At 43.8% G+C, this 27,285-nt stretch overlaps 1 protein-coding gene and 1 pseudogene across 1 annotated transcript in view; both read left to right on the forward strand.

Moving 5' to 3' along the window:
• Positions 1-27,285, forward strand: part of C9H14orf39 (chromosome 9 C14orf39 homolog) — a 1,344,786-nt gene that overhangs the window by 211,753 nt on the left and 1,105,748 nt on the right. The gene's annotated exons all lie outside the window — the stretch shown is intronic.
• Positions 2,390-5,877, forward strand: LOC147690321 (uncharacterized; annotated as a pseudogene).

Here is a 27,285-nt window from a genome sequence, read left to right on the forward strand (position 1 = left end):
AGATCCATGACAACAGTGGCTCCCCCTTTGTCCGCCGGTTTTATAATGATGGACGGGTCTAGTGAAAGGTTTCTCACCGCCAACTGTTCAGGTTTCGAGAAGTTGTGGAATGTACTCCGTGCGGTAGTGTGCAGCTGCGAGATATCGTGTCTGACCGCCTGTTCAAAGGTGGTGACGAGGGAAGGGACTTGATGATTCATAGGGGTAAAAGTGGAGGAAGGACGTAGTCCTGTGTTCTTAACAGTCTCTTCACTTAACTGAGAATCATCAGTCTTATCCTTAAAAAAGAAATGGAGACGCACTTTGCGGAAAAACTTTTCCAGTTCTGTTCTTAGAAGAAATGGGTCTCCGACATTGGTTGGCACAAAGCCCAGACCTCGCTCCAAGACTGACTGCTCAACTGGATTAAGAGTGCGGGAGCTTAGATTCACAACTAGACTCCTGTCGTCTCTGGACTGTTGTTCTCTTGAGCTGCTCTCCTGCTCCGAGTGTTCGGGAACGTCTGTTCGGTTTCCCAATGGACAGTCTGTGGTCCTTTTCTTCTTCCCCTGTTCTGGCCCCGGCCACGCCCTAAAAAAGGCTGGTTGGGGAAGAACTGAGGATAAGAAGTGTATGGATTCATAGGTGGCGGATGTGGCTGAAAGCCCCATGGGCCTGGTGGCCACCAAGGACCCGGATGTTGGAAATTACCTGGGTGTTGGTTAAACATAGCACCTCTCTGTCGACCACCCCTCTTGAATGGTCGTTGTTGAGACCCTGTCCCTCTCTGGGGAGCTCCAGATGTACTGGGTGTCTCTGAATCACTAGAGTAAGAGTCAGACCCAGAAGATGAATAACTGGATCCATACTGTTTGCCTCTGCTATTAAAGCTGGGAGCGACATAGTTGTCGCTAGTGTACGGATAAATTTTCTCCATAGAAAAGCGATCTAAATCTTTTTTAAACTTATCCATCTTACTCATCAAGATGTTGTCTTTATAATCTTTGTTTACCTTATTTGTTTCGTCTAGCTTTTTCTTGAACAATGTGCTACACGAGGCTTTGATCTGACCTTCAAGCACCTGAATTTCTACGAGAATGGCATCTGCTGCTCTCTTAGCTGTGCTGATTATTAATATCAGCCAGTCCCGTGTGCAGCGCCACGCAATGAGGGACCAGTCTCGTAGAAAGGCTTTGTCAGTCAGAAAAAGACGTGGTGTGTTGGTAACAATAAGGCCCGTGGGGGCACATTTGCCTCTCAAATATTGTGCCATGATGGTTCCATGGATAGAGGTGCGTGTGTGAGATTTTTTCAGATTCAGCAGTGTAAGCCAGTCATCCTTCGCTACACTAGAGGTCTCGGGTAGTGAGTCCAGAAGAGAAGGGTTATCATCCAAAATATTTTTTAACATCTCATCATCAAAAGCTAGTCCTGCAAAGTCAGCCATTATCACAAAAAGGGAGTCTCCTAAACAACCATATGCTAGGTGAGCACCATCAAGGGGTATACCCTGACTAGTGAATTTAAGTATTAGGAAATGACCCGCAACGGAGGTTGCACTAAATACAGAAAAAACAAGTGGGGAGGGTCAACTAGGGCTATATTTAATGACCAGAACCACTCATGCCCCAAGAGAACTATAACAAACAAAGGAGGGGCCTGGTCAGAAACCTGTCAGTGTGCCGCAACTGAGCTAGTCACCAGAAACCATTAGAAGCACTAGAAGTGATGGCCCAGGTATGTTAGAAAAATTCCCATCAGCCCACCCATGTGGCGGAATGTCGTCATGTGGGAGATGTCACCAATCCAATTCCCAGAGAGTGCACCTAGTCATGGTGCAGAGTAGGGTGGATTAACCATGGTGTAATTACAGACCAATGGGCTTCACTGGTGATGCTAATGGAGTGCAGTGCAAAAGTAAAGGTGATAAACGTGAAAATAAAATTGACTCCGAGGGCCAAAATTAGTTTAATCAGTATGGCGCTTGGGTCAAGATTAAAATTCTGCCAAAATAGTTTGAAATTATAACTATGTGTGGGCAGAATAAGTGAAGGTAACTCATAGGTTTATCAATATCTGAAAAAAGGAAAAGCGTGCTCAATAAATTAACGTATGGATATATGGGTGAACAACTTGTGCTACCAGAAGATGTATATGCCTTACCTATATTTAGAGTGTGGGAGCCTCTATAGGTATCCAACGGATTAATGGGGAGGCGATATCGCAAATCCAGAAGAGCAATATATGATCTTTTTATTCAACTGAAATAAATCGCAACAAAGGGAGAAGAGGTGTAATAAGGTCCATATATATCCTCCAAGTACCATATTATACTAATAGTATATTACTATTCAGAAAGTTCCAGGAGCGGTGGTAACTTATTTCTAACCGCTGCTCCAGGGACTGGATGATGCTCCTCATAAAAACAGCGAAGGATATAGCATCTACCCTCCAAAAAGAAATTGATGAGTTAGAAGCGAAACTTAATACATCTACGGCTGTGGAGGAAGCTAAGACCTGCCTAGATAAGATCCAATCTGAAATGAAGGACTTTGATATTTATCTTACAAATAAAAAGACAGGGAAACTACGAAAGGATGTGAGGTGGTTCACAAAAGAAAAAATGTATCCTTATCTCAACCCAAACCATTATCAAGAGGCAACACCAGGTAATTATAACCCAACTTTCAATGGTTACCAACATAGGAGATATACCAACTTCTCAGACTCAGGATCTTCTGGGTCTGATGGTGATAATTACCAAGATTCAGGTACAAGTCAGTATAACCCAAGACCGTTTAGAGGAAGAACTAATCAACGACCATTTCATGGACGTGATTTTTTACCTCGGGGCCAATACCGAGGGAGGAATTTCCGGTGGCAGAATCAAAGAGCACAACAGCAAATGAGCCCTCAACCTCCTCAACAGTATGTCAGGACCCGCAACCAGCAATATTGGTGGTAGACTGTATATCTAAAACATCTGATTCCACTAGTGAAAATGTACCTATCTACAATCTGTCCACAAGTAATCTTGTACCTGAAAATATACAGGTGTTGAGTAAAGGTCTGTCATTTGTACCTGGTGTGTGTTTAAATAAATTCAAATTACACGAAGACCTGTTCGCCTTCTTTAGGTGGTTAGACTGAATACTTCTTTTTGGATAGACCCATGAATGATGAGGACAATAACCTATCTAGGTGTAAGCCACCTTCCACATTCACCCCAACGTTGGATATGGTGGGTGCTGAGGTACGCATCTTCGAACAGAATGTCCTTCGGGACATAGAGCGTGTGATTAAGAACCCACAGAAACCTAAATTTAACCTGTCCAAATTAGAAATTACATCGCTGTATTCAAACCTTGCGATAAAGGTGGCGGGGTTACTGTATTTGACAAAAACACTTATGATCAAAAAATGACCGAGATGCTGGAAGTGACAGATCACTACAGACCAGCACAAAGAAGAGAACTAGAAATATTAAATGTTCATATTCAGGAAATGACCCAAATGGCATTCAGAGATGGATTAATCTGTGAGGATGAACTTTCTTTCCTCAACAAATCATGTCCGACAATCTCTGCACTTTACGGTCTGCCCAAGACTCACAAGTCCGAAACTGATCCCCCCATGCGACCCATAATATCCACCATTGGGTCTTGTACTGAGCCCTTATCCAAATATGTGGATACTTTTCTGTGTCCCCTCACACACAAGTATGCCTCATATATTTGTGACACGGGCGATATCATCAAAAAATTGAGGGACTTCCATTCAACCCGTAGACTGACAAACCTTGTGACGCTCGACATTGAGGCGTTATACACCAATATCCTTCACTGCCGGGCATTGCAGGCGGTGTCAGCTCTCCTCCACAGGTTCCCTGACAATCGCCCTGATGTTTTCATCTTACAATGCCTTGAAGTGGTTCTTTTGAATAACTTCTTTGAGTATAACGGCTCCCTTTACAAACAAATTAAGTGCACTTCAACGGGAGCATCTTGTGCCCCTAGTGTTGCTAATGCGTTTATGGGTGAGTGGGAACTAAGGGCTAGATGTAGGTAATTCTATTTTACTACTTCTAAAATACCGAATTTTACCAAATCGGTATTTAAGAAGTGGTAAAATAGAAGGGGGCACATGTAGGTATTTCAGAATCGGTAAATACCGAATCTGTAAGATTCAGTATTTACTGATTCGGTAAATACAGAATCGGTATCCCCCATTGATTCCTATGGGCCTTGAAGCCCATAGGAATAAATGGTGAATACCGAATCGGTATTTACCGATTCGGTAAATTCCGATTTTTGCAAGGGTGCAGGGGGTGTCACTTTCACACCCTCTGGCACCCCAATTCCGGACTGGTGTGCCATGTGGCAGACAGACATGCCCTAAGGGCATGTCTGTGTGTCACATTGCACAGGTGTGCATGCACAGATGTGCATGCACACCTGGATTCGGTATTTTACCACCCAATTGGATTGGGTGGTAAAATACCGAATCTGAAAGGCCTGCGGCACTCAAAGATGTGCTACCTACATGTGCTTTTACAGAATCGGTATTTTTACCGAGTCTGACTTACCGATTTGGTAATTTTACCGAATCTGTAAATACAGATTCGGTAAAATACCGATTCTGTAAAGCATGCTCCTACAATAGAAAACCCTAATACCGGTCGGAAACGGCCGAATTCGGCCGTTTCCGACCGGTATTAGGGCTCCTACATCGGGCCCCAAGTCACATCTACAATGAATTGGCCCCATTTTTTGAAAATATATCTATTTGGAAAAGATATATAGACAATACTTTCTTTAGTTGGAGTGGATCAGTTGAAATGTTGGAAGCGTTTGTTCTCTAGGCTTAATGCCAGTGACCCAAATCTCAGATTTACAGTAAACTATAATAACAACAAGGTCGACTTTCTGGATATCAGCATTGAGGGCACCAGCAGACAATTGAAAGTTAGCCTTTTCAGGAAACCTACAGTCAAAAATACCATCTTGAAATTTGACAGTTACCATCCCAATTGTCAGAGGGAATCTATCCCATTTGGGGAATTTTTTACGGATTCGCCGTAACTGTACAGATATGGCTGCCTACCATAAATATGGAGATGAGCTTAAGGATAGACTACTCAAGAGAGGTTATCCTCATCGTCTCGTACAACATGCTTTCAAAAGAGCCAAATACGCTGATATAGTAGCTTTATTACAAGGGTCCAATCGCTTGACACACAATCGTAAAACTTGTGTTATAAATCATTCAACCCTGAATTTCAAGATCAGGAACGTCATAAATAAAAACTGGAGAATCCCGAATACAGACGAGCATGTCCCCTCTATGCCTCTCCCCTTACTAGCCTACAGAAGAAATAAGAACTTGAGGGATTTGCTGGTGCATACTTGCCAGACCAAAAGATCTCCCTCAGATGGCCAACGTTCAATCACGGGACTTCCTGTCATTTTGGGAAACCACAGATGTGGTTCGTGCCACGCCTGTGACTCAGCGATTACATCCGAGACTATTGAATATAATGATAAGAAAATCAAACTCCGTCATCTGACAAATTGCCATAGCAGAAACATAATTTATATTCTATTCTGTAGTTGTGGGTTGGCTTATGTAGGAGAGACTGGCCGAGAATTTCGCATACGTTTTAGCGAACATAAATCTGCCATCAGAACTAAGAGAATGAAGGCACCGTTAGTTGAACATTTTCTGAAAATGAATCACGATGAGCAAGACATCAAATGGTCAATCTTAGTGAAAGTGCAGCCAAGAATAGGTCAACTCACAGAATCAACACGTAGGAAACGTGAAACTTTCTGGATATACCACTTAGACTGTGTTAGACATGGTCTCAATGAGGAAATATCCTGGTATGTCACACAATAGTGTCCATTTTACTCAGTGCAGTCGCTACCTGTTATTCCAGCTTGGATACTGTGTGTGTATTTGGAATTATTATGCCCTGTTGTTGGATATGGGAGTGCTTACCACAGGTGAGGGTTTTCAGTATCAGAACTCACAGGTGAGGGTTTTCATTATCAGAACTCACCGGTCTCGAGGGAGACATTTATTCGTTATTCACTCTATTTTACAGTACATTATATGTAGCTATGTTATATACTCTTGAATTATATTCTTTACTTCCATTACATTCTCCTTTTCTCAATTATCTGTCCCCTCAGAGAGCTATACCTCTACGAACTAACATCTCTGATAAGAAAATTTATCCTGCTTCCTACTTTTGCCTTATCATCGATATAAATGGGTATTTAATGGTTTGTTCAGATTAGGTCATGTTGTGATTCCCTATCGTATACAACTGTGTTTCTACAGAATGTATAACCCGTTGGATCTGTATTGATCATATTCCCTCAATATGGCGTTTACCTTTTCCTTTTGTCACCTTTAAACCGGGATACATTCAAGCATTTGTAAACATTGAAATCGGGAGTCCGCTTTCTATTTTCATGACTCCACATTCGATAATCTTTCAAGATGTCGCAAGACTTCTGCTGTCTCTTCCGTTTAAAAACATGTCCGGTGGCACTCACTTATGTTTGGAACCATTTGTCCCCGTGGGAGTTTACCTTGATCCGCACTTTGTGCAAGAGCTCAGTAAGTACCTTTATGCATCGGCAATGATCCCCGTTTTCTATCTCTCTTTAGCAGACAGTACCATGCTTCTTATCTATAACTGCGCTGCGCTTCATCAAACACCTCCATGCCATTTCTTCTATCCCCTTAATAGTTACTTGCGCTAGTCAACATAATTCACGCATTAGTATAGTAAGCGGGAGATTAATTTCAACTAATCCTTAAGTGTTCACAGGCAGTAAATATGTGAGAATGATAGATGCATGTAGGCAGCCACTTCTTGTTTGAATCCGTATGTCTGATAGTCAGATATACTGTCCGTGTACCTTACATAGTTATCTACATGCATGGCGCTTTACAACCATCATTAACTACGGCACGTTTGACTTATTGGTTATAAGCTTTACCGTTTCTTCCCCCTACAAGCTATTTATGTTACTCGATAACATTCATGAATCTATGTAGTGAGCGGACGGGTATTCCCCATTTGACTGTGAGAACTCTTGATAAGGACAGACCTACCATGGCAGCCACCTTTTGTTCGGATTCACACGCTTTAGAAGCATTGACACTATCCGTGTGGTCTAAATAGCCACTTATTGTTCTGTTTTTTAAATTCTTTCTGAAAGTGAATTAGTCCACTGTAGACTCCGGTTCCTGTATCATCTTGGACAGAGTGAGATTCTATCTTCTTTTATCTTGCAGGACTGCTGAGGACATGAGACGCAGTCCATCTATACCCGGTTCATTAATGAAACGCTATCGAAAGGAGTAATACGAGTACATAAATCAGAATAGTACACTTGATCCTAAGGTGGGTCCCTTACATTAGTAATATACTATTAGTACTATATGGTACTTGGAGGATATATATGGACCTTATTACACCTCTTCTCCCTTTGTTGCGATTTATTTCAGTTGAATAAAAAGATCATATATTGCTCTTCTGGATTTGCGATATCGCCTCCCCATTAATCCGTTGGATACCTATAGAGGCTCCCACACTCTAAATATAGGTAAGGCATATACATCTTCTGGTAGCACAAGTTGTTCACCCATATATCCATACGTTAATTTATTGAGCACGCTTTTCCTTTTTTCAGATATTGATAAACCTATGAGTTACCTCTCTACGTGGTTCTTGTCTATGACACTGCCCTTTGAGAATTAAGCAGAATCAATGGTTTTTATGTGCAAGTAATTCGACACTAATTATGCATCTTGACATATGCCATGTATTATAGACCTTGTTAGGCTTTTTTGACCTCTGCCCTTTGTACTCATTTGATATGTGTGTCATACTATTAGACCATTTGAGCAGGACTCATTAGTAGTCGTCCTCAGTATCTTTCTAAGGCTTTCTCAGTACTCTACTAATTAGAATCTTTGTACATCCACTGAGGATTCGGGTTGTGTTATGTCACATGTCGAGCTCAAGTGTCAATATAAGTTTTTTAAGTATGTACATGACTTTTGTATACTGACTTGGTTTTTTCCATGTTTTTTAAAACTTTCTATGGTGACAGTGTATATGCAATTTTTCTTTATTACATTTTTTAGGTCCCCTGTTTATGTGGGTGTTGACTGCCTGGAAGAGGTCCTGAGGAAGGTGGCCGTGTGCCGCCGAAACGCGCGTCTACCATAGTGCGGGGTCTCATACTTAGCTTTGAGACTCGTCAGTTGGCAGGGGGTTCCCTGCTGATTAGTACCCAGATTCCTTTTTCAGACATAGTGTATGTGTATGCAATGATATTATGAATGTGTTAGTATGTTGTGATTGGTTGTGTGTTATCAGGGGCATATGTATTGGTATAAATTGTTTTTTTCACGATTAGTTATTGTCCCTTTATTCCTTCCCTTTTTTTGTATGAACCATGAAATGATTTATGAAATGTTAACACTGTGATTGTATGTTTCTTATGAATTCTAACTTAAATGAAAAATATATAAATTTGAAAGCGATGCTAAAAATAAAAAATTAAAAACTTCATATATTTTTTGAAGAAAATAAAAAACTTGTTGTGTATCTGTCGCCTTTAATATAAATATTGTGATGCATACTTGTTATGAATAATTGTGGCCAAGTGGGAACTTTCTCTTTTGTTGTGCTTTATCTCTTCCCCTCTGTTCCCTGGCCGTACTTTATATTTTGAGGGGGTCCCATCATTACTGCTCTTGAGGGATACAGGTGCCAGCATCATCATGGGTATGGGTAAGCTGGTTTCCACGGGTCAGATAATTCATAATGAGATGCATCAGATAGCCAACTCTGACAATGTTACAATACTCATCCCACAGCTGTGGTAGTCTTTGAGTGGGGAAGGGGATACTGGCTTTAAGAAAGTAGCGGTGTCCCCTGTCATCCCATTTGAGTGTCTGCTGGGCAACAACCTTGAAATGTCTGCCTGGGCAGAGGTGGAGAGAAGGACTCATGCAGCAATACTGGGCCTCCCTGAGTGGGTATGTGGCTCAACTAGAGCACAGAAGACTTTGAGAGAAAGTCAAGAGACTTTGGAGCCTGGAAGAAATGCTCAAAGTACTAGTACCAAGAGAAAGTGTAGGAAGTTTGGCAAGGTGACTTCCAAATGTCCCCAGACCCAGGAGAAGCAAAACCCTCAGGGGAGTGCCTGGTGCCTTCACTGGAGGATGCTCCTTTGAGAGATTTGCCTGATCTGGCAGAACTCCAAAGAGCAGGTGGTCCCTCCAGAGAGGACTTGAGCCAGGAACAAGAGACTTGGCTCACTCTTGAAGGCCTGAGACAGCTGGTTGTCACACAAGAAGAAGGTGATGAGTTTGGAAAGACTTAGCTCAAGCTCCAGGCAATTGGTCTGACTGGTAGGAAAAAATGACGTTCATTTTTGTAATATTTCCAGCTCCATGTTGGACAATGTGTAATCTGAGATGTTAATAATCAAGCTATGTTCTAACTTGTCTTCTTGCCTCTCTTCTTCTAGCCAGTGGCTGTTTGAGTTTGAGGAGGTTCCTTCTCCTTTACTTTTTCTTTTGCCCCGCCAGGGGTCATCTCTGTCTGACTGGCCTGTCTCTAAAAAAGAGACACCAGACAATTGGGGTAAGTCCGTTGGTGTCATTGTCAGTGTCACCGGTCTGTTGCGAGATTGACTCGAACTGTCACTCTCAGAAGATGAAGTTTCTGTATTTCCAGTATATGGTTTGTTTTGTCTCCTCCTGGCGTATACTTCCACCCAACTATAAACTTCCCCTAATTTATAATCCATGGTGCCCGTAGTCCCCAAGCCCACAACATGCTTAACCATTTGGCTAACATGTGGTTCCTGCATTCTGTACCCAGCCCCCTCTGTGCTGCTGGTGATGCGACTTGAGTGCCTATTTGACCGCATCCTACTCAAGGAACCTTAACTCTCTTTTTGTTCACCCAAGACTAAATGTGTATTTTGAGTAATCCGTTAAAACTATAACTATATTGCAAAATGTATTATCCCTTTTTGTTCCTCCTGGAAAATGCACCAGTCTAGTATCTAGAGATGCCTGGCTGCGTAAGGAAAGTAATTGCAAAGTAATTCTCACTCCTACAAATGAAAAGTAATTCTACTGTAACTAATGCACTGAATTCAAACTATATTTAATCTGCATATGCTTGCAAATTATTCTTATACTTACCTCTACCAGGCATGGCCTGAGTCTAGAAAATAAATACAACTAAATAATATTTTTATACAAACCAATTGGTCAGAGTTCAGTCGTTCAGTGGGTGAAATTATTTCTTGCCTGAGTCATACAATAAATGCTTAGCTCTACCCTCTGATAAGGCCTTACTTCTCGCCCACACACCACAAATAGAGAGTAAGGTACAATCTACTTTTACCTCTGCCTACCTCTGGAGATCCACTGGACTCTGTGCACACTATACCTTACTTTGGTATAGTACATACAGAGCCAACTTCCTACCGGTAGTACTGTCTAAGGGTGGGCAAAACAGGTGGAGTTGCACTGCGCAGAATTCCGCGGAGTTGCATATAAACTCAGTGGAATTCCATGGAGTTCCACTCCTCCCTATATACCATACCAAAGCCCTCTGTTGCTGCCGCACCCTATCCCAAGACACCCACTGACATCCCCACAGTCACTCTGCCAATCCCACAGCAGTTCACTGAGCTGCTACTCAGCTTGGACTCTCTCCCTTTATATTAAGTGCAACGCCGACGTGCAGCTAGGCCTTGTCCAGCAGTGCCGGCATCCCCTCCTACCTGGGCAAATCCCATGCAGCTGAGATCCAGGATTGACCGCTCCAGGCCTACGACTCTGGGTATTAATTCCATCTGCTACATGATGGGTCATCATAACCCTATCAGGAGGTTTGTAGAAGACTAAAACTATCAGTTTTCGCCTTCCCAATTCATGCCCGCAGTAGATGCCCTTGTGTCCCCCCAGCACACAAGATTACTTTTCAGCAGAGCAGCAGTCAAGCATCATTGAGCCACACAGCTCATTCCTGGGGCTGCAGAGGATATTGCGCTAAGAAAGTTGGCCATTCGCTTATTCTATATTTTTGCATTATTCTGGGAGCCTGCACTTCCAGGAGAAAAGTGTCCCCTGTCTGCCCCCAGCAATTCACAGCCAACATTGTCATTTCGATTACATTTGGTAACTTCTGTATCCTGACGGGGTGTCAAACAATCAGTGTCTTGCACATACGAGATCTGTCACGCCACTTGTGCAGGTTAGTAGACAGCTGCATTTGTGTGTCCCGAGTGATTACAGAAGGTGTAGGATGCCGGGGACGAGGATTCCTGACCCGTTTCCCCAGCGACCGAGTCAGAAACTATCTAGGACCCGTGCCTAGATCGGTACGCTACTGTTCAGGTTTCCAATAACAAAGAGGACTCTCTGGATAACACCAGGAACGTTATTGCCAATAACGTGATAACGTCTATTTTCGGATTGCTCCAGTACTCATAAATAAGGATATGCCCACCCCACTCCCCCTGTCCTGAAGAAGACCCGCCATGTAAGGGGCAACATCCCTACAACGAGGGTCGAAACGTTGACTACTAACTGGAACACATAATCAGAGTGTGATTTTGAACACCTGTCTAATATGATGTTATAATAATGCCAACTTGACTTTGACTTTGGATTAACTCCTGTGTGACTCCCCTGAGAAGCTACTTTCAATTGTTAAAACAATTTGCAATTGATTTGTCACTTCACCTACCCACACCAATCCTGATCACTGCACTACCCCTCCCCCTCCCTGTACAGTGGGCATTGTAAAAATGTTATTTATATGTGTATGTAAAACAAAAAAAATAAAAAAATACAGTGAAACACGTATTGACACTATGTGAATAAACAATAGTGTGCTACAAATATATTTGCCAATGAATCTTTGTTACAAAACTTAAATTTATTCTTAATTGGTCAGTGACCACTCTTTCTATATCACGCATTTGTGTGTGGGGCACAAACTGGGTAACACTTTAAGATTTAGTCAATTTCAAGACATTCAGACTCTGCATTGCTTATCCAAATATATTTTTAATTAGAGGTCATATGTTGCCGCTCTTACCCTGTATGTTCTGCTTGGTAGGGCATCAAGCCCCTGACTGGTGGGCATTATCCCTTAAAAAGTACCCCTGCCGCCAATGCAGGTGCCAGGCTATGATATGCTTTTGCTGCTGAAAGTGTGCCTGATGAAGAATCACCATGCCATCTACAGTAACCCTGGGCGAAGCGCTACACTCGCGTAGTTTGCGAAGTTTGTGCAACTTCGCACTACGCAAGCTGCACGTAGTACAGTGCGAACACGCGCAGTGCAGCGTAGCGTAGTGCTACGGTCATTTTTTGCTTGTTCGCGGTTCTCAACGTCATGTTCGCGACCGCGAGAAAGCAAAATGACATCCCGGCGAGATTCTCAACGCGGGGAGGTCAGGGTTCTCATTGCGAGTGGTTGCACATGCTCGCGACCGCTCGCAAAGAGAAACTACCAGTTTGCGTTTAGAAAGCTGCCGCTCGAGTAAAAATCTACTCAAGCAGCAGAAAACTACAGCTCGCACTGTGCAAGATGCCGTTTTCAATGATTGCACAGTGCCGGATGCTTGTCCGCACTGTGCAATAATTGAAAACGCATCTTGCACAGTGCGAACATGCTACTACGCAGCTCGCGTAGTGCTACGTGAAGTTCACGTAGTGTGAAGTGCACTTCACGTAGCTTCGCGTAGCGCTACTTCGCGAACTACGCCCACCCTTAATCTACAGCAACACACTACCCACATGAGTTCAGAGCGGCCTGGTATTGCAAAACAGCTCGTACTGATATCGAGCCTATCCTATTCTGACTCTCCAACTCCCTATAGTCTCTGGGCTTTGCCTGAAGACGTTAAGCTTTGACAATTCTTACTTAGAGATCATTCTGCTTGAGTGGGTCAGGGAAATTTTCCAATGCATCCCACCTCTCTATATCTCAATCTTCCTGTACATAACACTGTCCGATTTCCCCTTCCACACCCTTGACCCCTTTAAATCAGAGCCTGGGACATTTAGGACCCACTTTAACCCAGCGAAGGGTACCAGTAGAATTATCTCCCCAGAGGACAGACTATTGCCTCTGAAACTCTATTGGGGCTCATTCTAAAAGGGTTTCCACTTTACATACCGTCTTGTTATAATGCACATGTTGAATCTGCCTGGCACCTGAAAGACACGCTGGATGGATGATCGCTTTCCATCGAACCCTAAACATTAGAGGGCTCCAGGCGGGGCAAACAAACATGATTTATTTCCAGAAGGACGGGAATATTGAAACTCTACAGTTTATAAATGGCCTTCCAACTTGTTTATCATATGAGAGCCTGTGACAAATATGCACAAAATAGCATTAAAATCGGTAATTTATCACCAGGCGAACCAAAGTCAGACCTGTGTGTGCCTACACCCATATTTATTTCTACTTCAAGCAAAGGTTCCCTTTACTGGTAAACACGAGATGTGAACAAACTGTTTCTGTGCGGTAATTTCAGCCAAATGCCATAATGTCAGCAACCCAGCCACAAAGGTTACATCTGCTAATATAATAAAGTGCGGGTGAAGTCCTTAATACGTCATTTCCAAGACACTGTAGTGTGGGACCAAAGTATAAAACTGATGTAGAGACTCAGGAACGGGCGGGCTGGTTCCGGTAAACTCAGCTACGTTGGAGGCAGAGTTTTTTCATGAACTCTGCATTCCAGTGTGGAGTAAAACAACTTTGCAAGCTCTGTCAGCACAGCGGAGATCAACATCCACCCTTAGTACTGTCTCAGCTGATTGACCAGGGTCAAGATCAACCAGTTGCCTTTATCAGCTTGCGATTCCTCCACAGAGAGCAGCACTGGAGTGCCACTGAGAGGGAAGTCTTTGCGTTGGTTTGATCCCTGAAGAAGCTAAGACCCTTCCCATTTGGGACTCACCTCACCGGTCACCCTCATTTTGTGTGGCTTTCTTATGTCATTGTTTGATACTGTTAAATGTTTTACACTAGTTTCTTTGTTCAAGCCATGCTGCTCAAAGCCATAGAGACCCAGGGTTGCCCCTAAGGTGGCCCAGTTGAGACTGACTGGACCCAAGACGGTTATTTCCTGTGTACTCCACAGTAAGCCTGCACAGCTATACCATATAATACACCCAAATCCTCCCTGCAAAGTTAAGTGTAACAAGGCTGTAGGTGGCGTCCAAAGAGGGAATGTCATAGTCAGGGAGCCTCTAGACAAAGTTGCAGTGAATATTTCTACGTTTTGACATAGTCACTGTTTTGGAAGTCAAAAATATCCTGCAGGATGAAGAAGGTGGCTGTAGCCGATGAAAGTTCTAGGAGGCCGGATACCCCTATGCTGAAGAACGGCTGAGCAGGATTTGCTGCTACAGAGAAGAAATTAGCTGGAGTCTAGCCACTCGGCGATGGACCTTGGGCAGATAGACAAGCAGGTTAGTCCCGGTTTCCCTCAGTTCTCAGAGTAGCTTTATCCTAACACTTTCTAAGTCCTAAGTTATGGATTTGGGCTATCTGGGCACCATCAGCGCCACCATCAATGGTCCAGGAGTGGAGGGGCATCCTTTGAGGGGTTAGAACACACTCAGGCTGGGCCCGGTGTGGGTTCAAGATGTAGGGAGCCTTTTATGTCCCTGAGGCTAACAGAAGGACAACAAACTAGCCCTTCAAGCCACTCTGGTAATCCTGGGTGCCGATGATAAAGCAAGACTCAAGCAAAAGTGCAGGTCTCTGAGGACTCAAGGTAGGATTCATGCAGCAAAACAGTCCTTCCAGTTGCAGTAAAGCAGTCTTGTGGAGAACTCAGCAGGCCACAGCAGCAGGCAGTCCTCAGAAAGTTCTTCTGTAGGTCCAGAAAGTAAACTGAAGAATGTGTCTATGGGTTCCCTTTTTATACATAGTGCCTTCGTTGAAGTAGGAGAAGTTTCTAGAGAATTCTCCCTGACATGCTTGGCATTTTCTGACTCCCCTGCCCTGGCTCCAAGCTGGCTGAATGAACAATGCAGGTGTGACAAGCACTTTGTGTGAAGGCAGAGCACAGCCCATCCAGTTGCAAGTGGGGCTGTTCCCAGCTCTGTCACTCCCCATCCTGCCACTTGATGGCCCATCCAGGCACACCTCATCCCTCTATTGTGTGGCTGTCTGGGAGGAATAAACAATGTCCAACTGCCAGCTACACCCAATCATGTAACCCCGGGTAGGCTGAAGGCAATAGTTGACTGCAGGAAAATGGCAATTTTTTAAAGGGTCATTTTCAAAATTGTTGCTTAAAATCCAACTTTACCATTAAAGAGGATTTTTTATTACATCCTATTGGATAAGTAGGCCTCACAGTAGTGAAAAACAAATGTAAGAGTTTTTAACTGTCTGGACATATAAAGCATAAAAATACATTTCTATCCCTTTAAGTACAGTGCACCTTTTTGTGGGCTACCTATGCAATAAAATGGGAATGTAAGGCTTGGCTAAAGGGTTATATTAATAAGTTGAATTGTCAGGTTAAAACTGCATTTAGACTTCTGTGATAGGCCAAGGACTTATTTTATGGCCACTTGAGTAGGTGGCACAATAAGTGCTGCAAACCCAGTAGTAGCATTTAATTGACAGGCACTGGGTATATGATATACAACTCTATAAGTACATTAATATGACAATCGGGTATAAGACAATTCCACTTGTGTAAAGGAGAGAGCCCAAGCACTTTAGCACTGGTTGGGAGTGCACAGAGTTCTAAGGCCAAAACATGCATTCAACAAAACAAGGAAGGGTGAAGGAAAAGATCTGGGGGAGTGGCCCTCAGGAGACTGCCAAGTCCAACTGTGAACTTGACCAACTGCTGTCTGGCTTTGAGAGAATGTCGTCTGAGACAGCCTGCAACCTTGCCAAACTGTAGGATTTCAAAATCTTTGAGTGGGACAAACCTGTTTATCTGAATTGTGCTCCACCACAGCTGGTTTTAAATTACAGATTGGTCCTGGTCATACATGAACAGTCAGACAAGATAGAGGGGGACTAGGAGCTTGTAAAGGTACTGTACCCGTGCTCCACATAATTATATCAATCCACATGAAGGGTTACTGATCCTAATGAGACACAGTACTGTCTGAGAAGAAGACAGAAGTATAGGTAACTAGGTACTTTTCTACCCAACAGGAGACAGTCACAAATTATGTCTCTTGTTGGGCTCACACATCCCAAGGGATGTCATGCTTCATCATTGTAAAAAGAAGGAAGGCTTGGGTCCTGTACTTCCCCGACTGGACCACCCCAATATTGAAATCACAGAAAGGTGTCAAGGTTGGATTACTTTAAATATTTGCGATAAACCTAAGACCACTAATTCTGAGGTTTTTGAGCATTTATTCTGCTTATTTTTTATAATTCAAAAACACATTCATAAATCAACTGGACATGTCTTTTAAAAGGAAACACCACATTAGTAAAACACACAATTGCAACACATTTGTAAGCGTGATTTAGAACCTACTCTCGATCAAGCGTGCCTGGATGTTGACTGTGAGGCGGACCAGCATCCGTAAAGTACAGTTTCTTCCATCGCCTGACATCCTGCTGCCTGGTTTTCTGTGGGCATGTCCCAATCCCTTGCACATGTCTGGGTGCCATCTTGTAGACGTGGGTCCCAGGCACTCCACACCACTGGAGTCAAGCTAGCCGGGCTGATGAGAGGTGTTACCTCGAAACCGGTGTCCTTGGATGCTTGATTCCGTTCTGGGAAGGACATGGCTTTTGTAGTTCAGACTGGACCGTTCCCATGGGGCACAGGGTCAGAGCTGATTTGCATATCGCCATTGTCTAACCCAGGGTGGTGTGGAGTGCAAAAAAACGATGGATTTAGGCCCAGATCTTTGGACTGGGGTGAATGTGTGACATTGATCCACATTCGGTCCATCGCCTGTTTTGTTTGCATCTTGTAGTGTAGAGCAGGTTTTTTTTTTAATAATGTGAAGATGCTTCTGTATATAAGAGTTTGCGGTTTGTAAAAAGGATTTATTGAACAAAGGAGTTTTGTTCAGAGATGTTGAAACTAACTAGTGGTATAATTATGGTGTTTGGGGTTTATATGAATAATGAGCATTATCTTGTTCACATACATATTCCTTATGTTATGGTTACATGGAGGTCAAAGTTTGGTGGTGTTGACCAGTATGTGGTGAAAATGAATTTAGAGGGGACATATAGTGATCCCCAGCAGTCGGATCTACTCTGCATGACCCTTCATTGATAAATAGGAGTGAGAGGGTTCATGTTTCATGGGTGAAGAAGCATGTTTCTTGTCTCTCTTTCCCCCTTCTTCCCTATTGATACTCACAGCCGGTAACAGTGGGGGTCCCCATGCAATAGCCTATGAAGCCTATTGTCTATAAAAATAGGTAAGACTATGTAACTGTGTAATTATCTGCCATTAACAGAATTTGCATGCTGTCCTTGCTTGGGAATTGCCACAGGAAAGCGATCTCCAAGCAGGGATCTACTCACTAGACCCCAGGGACTTGGAGGTAGCCATTAGGCAAGGGTTTGTGCACCCCCACCACTCCCAAATATGTAATTCTTTCTGCCTCCTCGGAGGCGTACAGGGTATTTAGCCTACTAGACACCAGGGAAAAAGCAAATATAGAGGTGGGGGTTCTTCATCATGAGTATGGCCATGCCCTACCCCAAAAACATTTGCATCAGACTTTCTGCCACCCTCTCATGTGGGCCGAAGGGGATGATTGCCCACTGGTCACCAGGGAAATCTTGCAAACAATCTGTAAAAGGGTGGTCATGGCCATGCCCCTGCTCTGGAAAAAGCAGCAAAAGTTGTTCTACCCAACATTGGGGATAAATGGGGGTGATGTTCCCCTATCTGAGCCCCTTGCAGAAGGCAGAAAGCCCACTAGATACCATGGTAAAATGTAGGAGTGTGGGCTGCCCACCAAGGTTAATGGGCATGGTCATGCTCCCATTCTAGAAAATGTGTCATCAGTCTTTCACCACACCAGTGGTGGCTGGGAATTATTACCCCCAAACTGGCCCCCCCTGGGAGCAAAAGCTCACAAGACTCCTGGGAAAGTTAGGAAAACAAATTACAGGGGTGGGGGCAGCTCACCAGGAGCATGGCCATGCCTGGACCCCAAACAAATCTGCAGCAGTCTTTCATCCCCCTGGGGGCAGATCAGGTTAATTACCTCTGATCAACTCCTGGGGGACAGAAGGCCCACTAGACACCAGGGAAAACAGTAAATAAAATAAAATGTTGGGGTGGGTTTAATTTCAAACAGGGGAGCAATGTGTGTCCAAATTCTGGAAGTCTCTTTTCAGTTGATTGGAAATGGATGTTTGCCTATCTTCTACTCATCACTCACAAACTGATGGTCAGACTGAAAGGGTAAATCAAAGCGCGGATCAGTATTTATGTGTTTACCTGTTACAGTTTGACCTCGTTTGGGCTAACTGCTTATGGACCACTGAGGGCCAGATGTAGGTAGCCCTTTACCGATCAAAATCGGCCGAAAATACCAATTTTCGGCCGTTTCCGATCAGTAAAGGGCTATGGAGATGTAGGGGCACATATTCGGTAATTTTACCGAATCGTTATTATTACCGATTCGGTAAAATTACCGAAAATGCAATGTGGGTAGCCAATTTTCCATTGGCACATGGCTTTCAGAATCGGTATTTTACCATGGAATACAAATCCATGGTAAAATACAGATTCCTGTGTACAAGCACATCTGTGCATGTACACATGTGCCATGTGACAGACAGACGTGCCCTTAGGGCATGTCTGTGTGCCACATTGCACACATGCCCGTTTTGTCAAAGTGACACCCCCTGCACCCTTGACAAATTCGGTATTTACCGATTCGGTAAATACCGAATCGGTATTTGAATTGAATCCTATGGGCTTCAAGGCCCATAGGATTCAATAGCAAATACCGATTCGGTATTTACTGAATCGGTAAATACCGAATTTCGAGGTATCGGTAAAAAATCCAGATGTTGGTACCTACATCCCATTTACCGATTTTGAAATACCGAATCGGTAAAATTCGGTATTTCAAAATCGGTAAATGGGATTTACCTACATCTGGCCTTGAATCTTCTACAATAATGCTACCAATGTATCCACTGCCTTTTCTCCATTTTATTCTACTTATGGATTTCACCCTTGCATGTTAACATTAGAGACGTTGTCAAACTCACCAACACCAGCATTGCCAGACTTTTTAGAACAAATGGCTGAAAATCAAAGGGCTTCTCAAACTAATTTGATGACGGCCAAATAACAGCAAAAACTATTCATGCAAAAAAGGCATCCTCTAAATCAATTAAGCACTCATTCAGGATTTGTAAAGTGCTACTAACCACCCGCGAGGGTATCCAGGTGCTCGTTGTTGTGTCAGTCTAAAAGCCAGGTATTGTGTCTCTTCCTGAATTCTACAAGCAAGGGTAAGGTCCGGAGGTGGAGGGGAAGGTGGTTTCAGGACTTGGGAGTGAGGTAGGAGAAGTAGCGGCCTCTGTGGTGGCTTCGGCAGATGTTCAGTGTCTACACAATGGTGAGGGAGGTGGAGTGAAGGTTTCTGGATGGTTGGTGGAATTTCAGGCAGTGGCTGATAAATTCTGGTCCTAGGTCATTAGGACTTTTCAGGCAATATCGGTAATTGGCATCTATTCTGGGTGGGGAACCGGTGAAGGTTCTTAAGGTTTGGGGCAAATTGTTTCCATTTGGGCAGGTTAAGAATGAGTCTGGCCGCTGAAGTCTGTATCATCTGGAGTCTCTTAATTAGTTCGGTAGTGGTTCCTTCATACAGTGCGTTGCTGTAGTCCAGCCAGCTTGTGACTAGGGCTTGAATGACGGTTTTTCTTCTTCTGTTGGGGAGCCACTTGAAAAATTTTTGAAGCATGTGGAGAGTGTGGAAGCAGGCAGAGGAGACTGCATTGATCTGTAATTTCATTGTGAGGTTCCTGCCCAGGATGATGCTGAGGTTGCGGGCATGGTCTGTCGTTATGGATCCGAGTTTGGTAGTCCACCAGGTGTTGTTCAAGGAGGAGGTGTTGTTGCCAAAGATAAGCACTTCAATCTTGTCAGTGTTGAGCTTCAGACAGTTGGCTTAACTCTAGTTGGCAACATTCTTCATGCAGTTTTGGGAGTTGGTCTTCGTCGTGGTAGGGTCTGCTGAGAGCAAGAGAATTAGCTGGGTTTCGTTGACGTAGGATATGATGTTGAGTTTGTGGGTTCTGACAATGTCGGCTAGGAGCATTGTGTAGGTGCTGAAGAAGGTTGGGCTGAGGAATGAACCTTGAAGGATGTTGCAGATGGTGCTCTTGAATTCTGAGGCAAAGGGAGGAAGGCGGATTCTCTGAGTTAACCCTGTGTGGAATGACGAAATCAATCTGGGGGGGTCTCCCTGAATCCTGATGTGGTGCAGTCTGTTAGCATATGGTGTTGAATGCTGCAGAGAGGTTAAGGAGGATCAGGGCCACAGATTCTCCACTTTCGAGGGGTGTACTTGTTGGAAGTGGTGGCGATTAGGGCAGTCTATGTGCTGTGGATCATATGGTAACCATATAGGGAGATGCTGAGCAGGTTGATGGCTTTTTTCAGGACTTTGGTGGGGAAAGGGAGCAGCAGGATGGGGCGGTAGTTGTGGAGTTTGCTGGAGTCAACTGAGGTTTTTTGAGAAGAGGTCTGACTTTTGCCTGTTTCCATGAGTCAGGAATGGCTGTGGTGATGGATGCATTGAGGATGGTGGTCAGTTGGTGACTGATAGCCTTGCATCCTAGGTTAAAGAGGCAGTGGGGGCAAGGGTCCGTGGGTGCTCCCAAGTGGTTGGAGTTCATGGTGTCTGTAATATAAATGTAATGTAATGTAAATGTAATGTAAATTGATACTTGTATAGCGCACTACTCACCCGCAAGGGTCTCAAGGCGCTTGTACGAATACCGCTGTGGAACCCATCCTGGCTTTCCCTGTGAGACGTCCACTCCTGGGCACCGCCAAGGTGGAGGCCAGGCATCCTTAGCATTGTGGGGGCCATTGTGGAGATTAAGCAAGCTATTGCCCAGAGTTGCAGAGTGGGACTCCATGATTGGAATAGTCACCGAGGCGAGAATGATCAGGTCCGTGGAATTTTGAGCCCAAGACCCGCCAAGGCGGGGAATTGAACCCTGGTCCCGGGCTAGACCTCTGCATCAGGGTCTGCCGCTCTAATCATTGAGCCACACTTCTCCTACAGAACTCTGTAGAGTTCTGTGTGGTGAGCTGTTCCCATGCAGTGAGTGACTGGTCAGGGGAGGCATCTGTTGGAGTGAGGAAGCTGTGAAGGTCAGTGAGATGAGGCACGAAGTTCCTGTAGATGTTGTACATCTTGTTGTTGTACAAAAGGGGGTGGTGGTGACATGACATGATTTTCTAGAGCGACACAGAGTTCTTGTGAAGGACAGGAGAATTCTTTGACGATGCTGAAGAGTTCTTTGGTGTGGTTGTTGCTTGGTTTGATGCAGTTTACTTGGGTGTCTTTTTCACATCTTTGAGTTGGTTGTATCTGTTGAGGCCTGATTTGTAGGTGGCTTGATCTTTGGTGTGTCTGCTGGTGCAACATCTTTTCTCCAGCTGTTAGCAGCTGTGTTTAATAATTTTGAGCTCTGGTGTGTACCAGCCTACTTGTTTGGTGGATCTACAGGTCTTGGCTAGTTTGATGAGAGTAACTTGGTTGGCGGCGTTGGTGATCCTGGTGATGGCGATTAGCAGGAGCACCTTGAATATTAGGCCAAGGCTGTACTAGAGTCCAAGATAATCCAGAATAAGTTGTGCCACCTCGTAGATTGAAAGGGGCATGGACCTGAAAACTGATCTTGGGAGCTGGCAGGACATTTCCAGGCTCCAAGGTTGATATGTTAGTTTCACCTACGAAACCCACACGAACACAAACCTGTTAGGGTCATCGTGAGCGGGGTGCACTGTAAAGCCTCTGGACCTGCAGCCTCATTGATCAGGGCTGTTGTCCAAGCTCAAGATGTGCAAAATGGTCCCTTGGTACCCCCAGCCATGGTACAATCTTCAATAAGTGCAGGCGTGCTCAAAATATTGTGGTGAGTGCCAGATACCAAAGTGAAATTTCAGTGAGACCAAATGGTGGCCAAATTGGATGCCACCTTGATTTAAGGCAAAGCCCCTCTTCTGGAAGCTGCTTGCTGCTCAGTATACTCGCCACATAGGCAGTGTGCTCCCGTCCTTGTCCAGAACCGACTTCTGCACTGCAGCCCTGCTCTCCAGAGAACCTGTGGAATAGACAAAACAACAGTGGATTAGGAAAGCTAATCTATAACCTTACCTTGGCAGTAACGTACCGCGCTACATGTGTTGCATTGTAGCATCGCTTAAACTTCCCTTGTATTAGAGACATTCACCAATAAAGAAACCTGAGTTAGTAACGATTACCGGACTATCAAACTAAGTGCATAACAGTCCAGACAATTGTGCATTTCTATTGGTGATGATACATCTTGTTATGCACTAATCCTTGCTAATAACAGTGAAGTACTGTTAACACAGTCATGCATTAATCGTTGCAATTTCTCACAGTGAAAGAACTATTAACCCCAGGGTGAACTAATCCTTTGCGAATAACTTACAGTAGAAGAACTATACATGTCTATTAACATTGTGATTCAATCATTCAAACTGTAATTAAGGACGTATATTGTGTCATATTACCTATCCTACGATGTGTTTGTCATAACGTTATTGCTGTCAGTGCTAGCTAAAAGGTTGAATAACGCGAACAATTTATAGCGGATACAATTACACCGTCAAGTACAAATTCAGGATTAAAGCGTGCCATCATAACATAGGTAGGTGCGGAATAGAGGAAGGCTGTAATGGGAACAGCAGTGATTCGCTCGGCTGACTACTAGGAATCTTTCATTTACAGGCAACCAGAGACATTCCCAACATCACTAGAGGGAGAGAGATCACCAAAAGTGCTATCTGCAGGTATATCTAGATAATGTGTGGAGGCATAGAAAGATAGGACAGAAACTTATTATAGGTTTGGCACAGTCCCTTGTGCTCACAGGATTAAAAAATGTTAGAACTGGCTATTTCTGGTTGGCTAAGGCTGACGCCAAAGTCAGGCAGAATCCACCATTCTAGTCAGGGCAAGGGAGTCACACGCCAAGATAACCCCTGCTCACCCCCTTGGTAGCTTGGCACGAGCAGACAGGCTTATCCCGGAGGCAATGTGTAAAGCATTTGCGCACACACACAACAGCAACAACATCCTAGGCACACCACAAAAGGAACTCCTCATAAGGTTATATAAAAATAACTTTTGTATTGTCAAAACACATCAGATAGTAATCACACAATGTACATTGTGCCAACTGGCACGGGCAATATTCACAAGGGATTATTTACAGGACAGGGCCACATTGGCCACTCAACACTTTTAGAACTATACATACTGTTAGAAATAGCACTTTGAACATATAACAGTCAGAGGTTTCACACATGATGCATAGAACATTCAGAGGTGTAGGAAAGACACATGATGTATAAACATACAGTCAGCGGTGTAAGAACAAGGCACATGACGCATCAAACCACATTCAGAGGTGCAGCACAGGAAAACACATGATGCATAAAAACATTCAGAGGTGTAGGTAAGACACATAATGCATAAAACACATTCAGAGGTGTCACAGGCATAATGGCATAGCACATTACGCATACTCACATTTGGGCCTAACCAGTAAAAACTACAGTAGGCAATCTCTCACTAGTCTAAACACATTAGACTCTCCCCCAAAGCATAACTCACATTTAGGGGCGTAACTCACATAGTGAAATAAACTCTCACTAACATAAACCTACAAAGGTAAAATAACCTCATAATCACATTGCGCAAACATCACCTTAGGCAATTACTATCAAAAACACAGTAAAACCACATTGTGCAGAAATCACCTTAGGGCCTTGCGCCCTAACCACATACCAGTCCCCTTGGCCAACTGGCCATTTCAAGGAGACTCAACAGCCCTGTGTCCAGAATGTCAGGGCGTGCTGCCAATGCAGCGCCAGTCAGTGGTGCGTCACCAGCGCTAACCTAAACGTTGCAGCTGCCCACTAATTGCTGGGCAGCTGGGAACAACAACAGGGCCTAAACATTGCAGCTGGCACTAAGTGCTGCGCAGCTGTAGAAGGCCTGGCACCACTGTGCCATCTCTGTCCCTCCCAGGGACTCTCTCCATTGCTCTACACAAAATTTCACAACTGTGGTATAAACCATATGTATGTAACCTAAGTGCTAAGTTACCTCTCTCAAAACCGACATTACACTACAAAAATAACTGGGGGAGACATCCCTTAAGGATAAGAACCCTCACTCACCCAAGGGTGACATGCTTCATCATATGGGTCCTCCTTACCAGTGTCGAAAACCTAGTCAACACTGGGAGCTACTACTCTGGTGATTGAGGGAGGAGCTCAGAGATGTTTTTTTGATGTAAGGATGGTAATCCCATATGTGAGGAAATAGGTGTAATGAGGTATGCATTGTGTGAAGGATAGATGAGTGAATTCTAAAACTATCTAAGTGGATACACTATAATGCTTTATTGTTATGTTCCACTTGACAGGGTGAAAAGAAACAGCACAGTGGTATAGATATAGAACCACTGTCACTTGATGGTCAACATGTTTCAGCCTATGGATCCATTCGGTATCAACGGCTTTCTTCAGGACCAGATCGAAAATTAAGTGAAAACTGCTGCTGCAATAGTGTGTCAACACAGTAGACAATACAAAATAAAGTGAATTTATATACTCCACTGGTATTCCTGTCTTATATTTGATGATCAGGTCATACCCAGGTATCTGTAATAACAAGTAGCAAACAGAAGAATAGAGAGAGAAAAACATATTCACATTGTTTAGTTAACATACATATTCAGAGACAAATAAGGCAAGTTTGTTACTGATTTTGCCAGTGTAATCATTTTACACTTGAAGGGACCTACCCTCAATAGTAGGAAAATCCTGCCTCACCTCTACGTGGCTGGCTGCTCTGGGAGGAGGCCCGCGCTATGGGGAGAAAATATACATAGGTGTCTAGAAGAGTACACCATACAAAAGAACTTCCAAAACTAAGTACCAAAGAAAAGGCTAAGCCACAGAGTTCCCCCTAGGTGCACTTGGTACTGTCCCATAATTAATGCTCAATGGTGAGCAACTGATTACAAAGTTAAAGGTTGTATGAAATAAATTGGCTATATCTAGATTAACCAAAGCATCAAAGACCTTCCTACATTACCAAACTAAAAAGAGCCCTTAAAAGTGGAAAAGAAGTATGTAGAGTTTCAGCAGTCTTACCTGTCCGTCGGTACCTCGTTGCTCGGTAGAGCTAACCCCGGGAGGTACCGATCGGCAGGAAGACTCGGTGTTTAAATGCAGTATGGTTAATTGACAACAGCTGTGTTTACAGGGTCCTGCCATCTAAAAGTCGTCTTCCGCATAGCCTGAATGGACAATGCGCATGCGCGAGAGACGAGTGGTAAAGTTCAGCGCATGCGTGTTAACGAAATACGGACTCGGGCACTTGCTTTCAACTACGCATGTGGCGGGGAGCGCTACTAGGAAATTGCACACGCATGTCCAGTTAGTGAACTCCCCGAGCGCCTTACTATGATAATTTTAATTTTAAAGCCTAAACCAAGTCTTGGGATATTGCCGACCAGGTAAATATAAGACAAGGGACATGGCAGGGAGACCAGGCCTGATCACCAGTTCGAAAAGGACTGTATTCTACGTGAAAAATGGCCATAAAGCCTCTTCTATTGACAGGTATACTAAGAGCGTTGTGTTTAGTGCTCTTGATGTTCTAAATGCTCGTGTTGCAAAATACAAGGGTGATTAGTGCCAAATAAGTGAGATGTTGAATGAAATGTAAATTTCACGTAAGACATGATTGGTAAATAATGACCATATACAATATCAAGTGTCTGAAAATATGTTAACAACTGAACAAATAATGTTAGTAGGGCAAATCGTTGACCTATATGTTACTTAGAGTGTCTGAAAATATATTAACTATAGACCATGGTAGACCATATGCTAATGAAAGATGGTCGCTACCATTTTTAAGTAAATCAAAAGAGTGTGCACCCAAAATGGATGATATGGGGGATAAGATTGTCTACATTTATCCCCCGCTCTGATAAATTCGCCCTAGTAATGTGGTTAAAGAAACCTCAAACACACAACCAGTCATGTACTTATATAGACACCCAGGGTATATCATCATTGAGACCCAGGGTGTCTGTTTTCAGTTTATACACCCACTGTTGCTCTCTGCGAAATAAGAATTTTGTGGGGTCTGTCAGATGTGGGGGTTTCCAAGGCTTTTCCAAAACCACCCAATGTAAGTCTGTATCCTGATGTCCTTTATCAATAAAGTGGTTGGTCAATTTAGTCGACCGTTTGCCGCATCTAATGGTGCTTTTATGCTCTTGGATGCGAATCTTGATCCTCCTAGTGGTCATAGCCACATAGCGGAGTGAACAGGGACACCAGACCAGGTAGATCAACCGATCACTGTTGCAGTTTGTGTGTTTTAATAATTTCCAAGGTCTTGATGTACCTATATCAACTTCAATAGTTTTTTCCGATCATGTCTTACGTGAGATTTACATTTCCTTCAACATCTCACTTATTTGGCACTAATCACCCTTGTATTTTGCAACATGAGTATTTAGAACATCAAGAGCACTCCACACAACGCTCTAAGTATACCTGTCAATACAAGAGGCTTTATGGCCATTTTTCACGTAGAATACAGTCCTTTTCGAACTGGTGATCAGGCCTGGTCTCCCTGCCATGTCCCTTGTCTTATATTTACCTGGTCGGCAATATCCCAAGACTTGGTTTAGGCTTTAAAATTAAAATTATCGAGGAGGAGCTTCGCTGCCAACCAAGATGGCCGCGTAAGCTCGGAGCTCCAAAGACCTCCCGATCTTCCGAAATAATCCTGTTGTCTATCCTGTCCCACGATTGTGGGAATCGGTTGCTAAGCCGGTCCTGATGCGGCACCCGCTTTCGGAATGAAAATCGGACATTCCTAGCTCCAGTTGTGTCGACGGCGCCCGGAGGCTCCTCCCGCGTCGCTTGTGACCGGGGTGGGTTGCAGCGGTGT

This window comes from Lissotriton vulgaris, chromosome 9 (assembly GCF_964263255.1).
Source record: "Lissotriton vulgaris chromosome 9, aLisVul1.2, whole genome shotgun sequence".
Lineage (NCBI taxonomy): Eukaryota > Metazoa > Chordata > Amphibia > Caudata > Salamandridae > Lissotriton > Lissotriton vulgaris.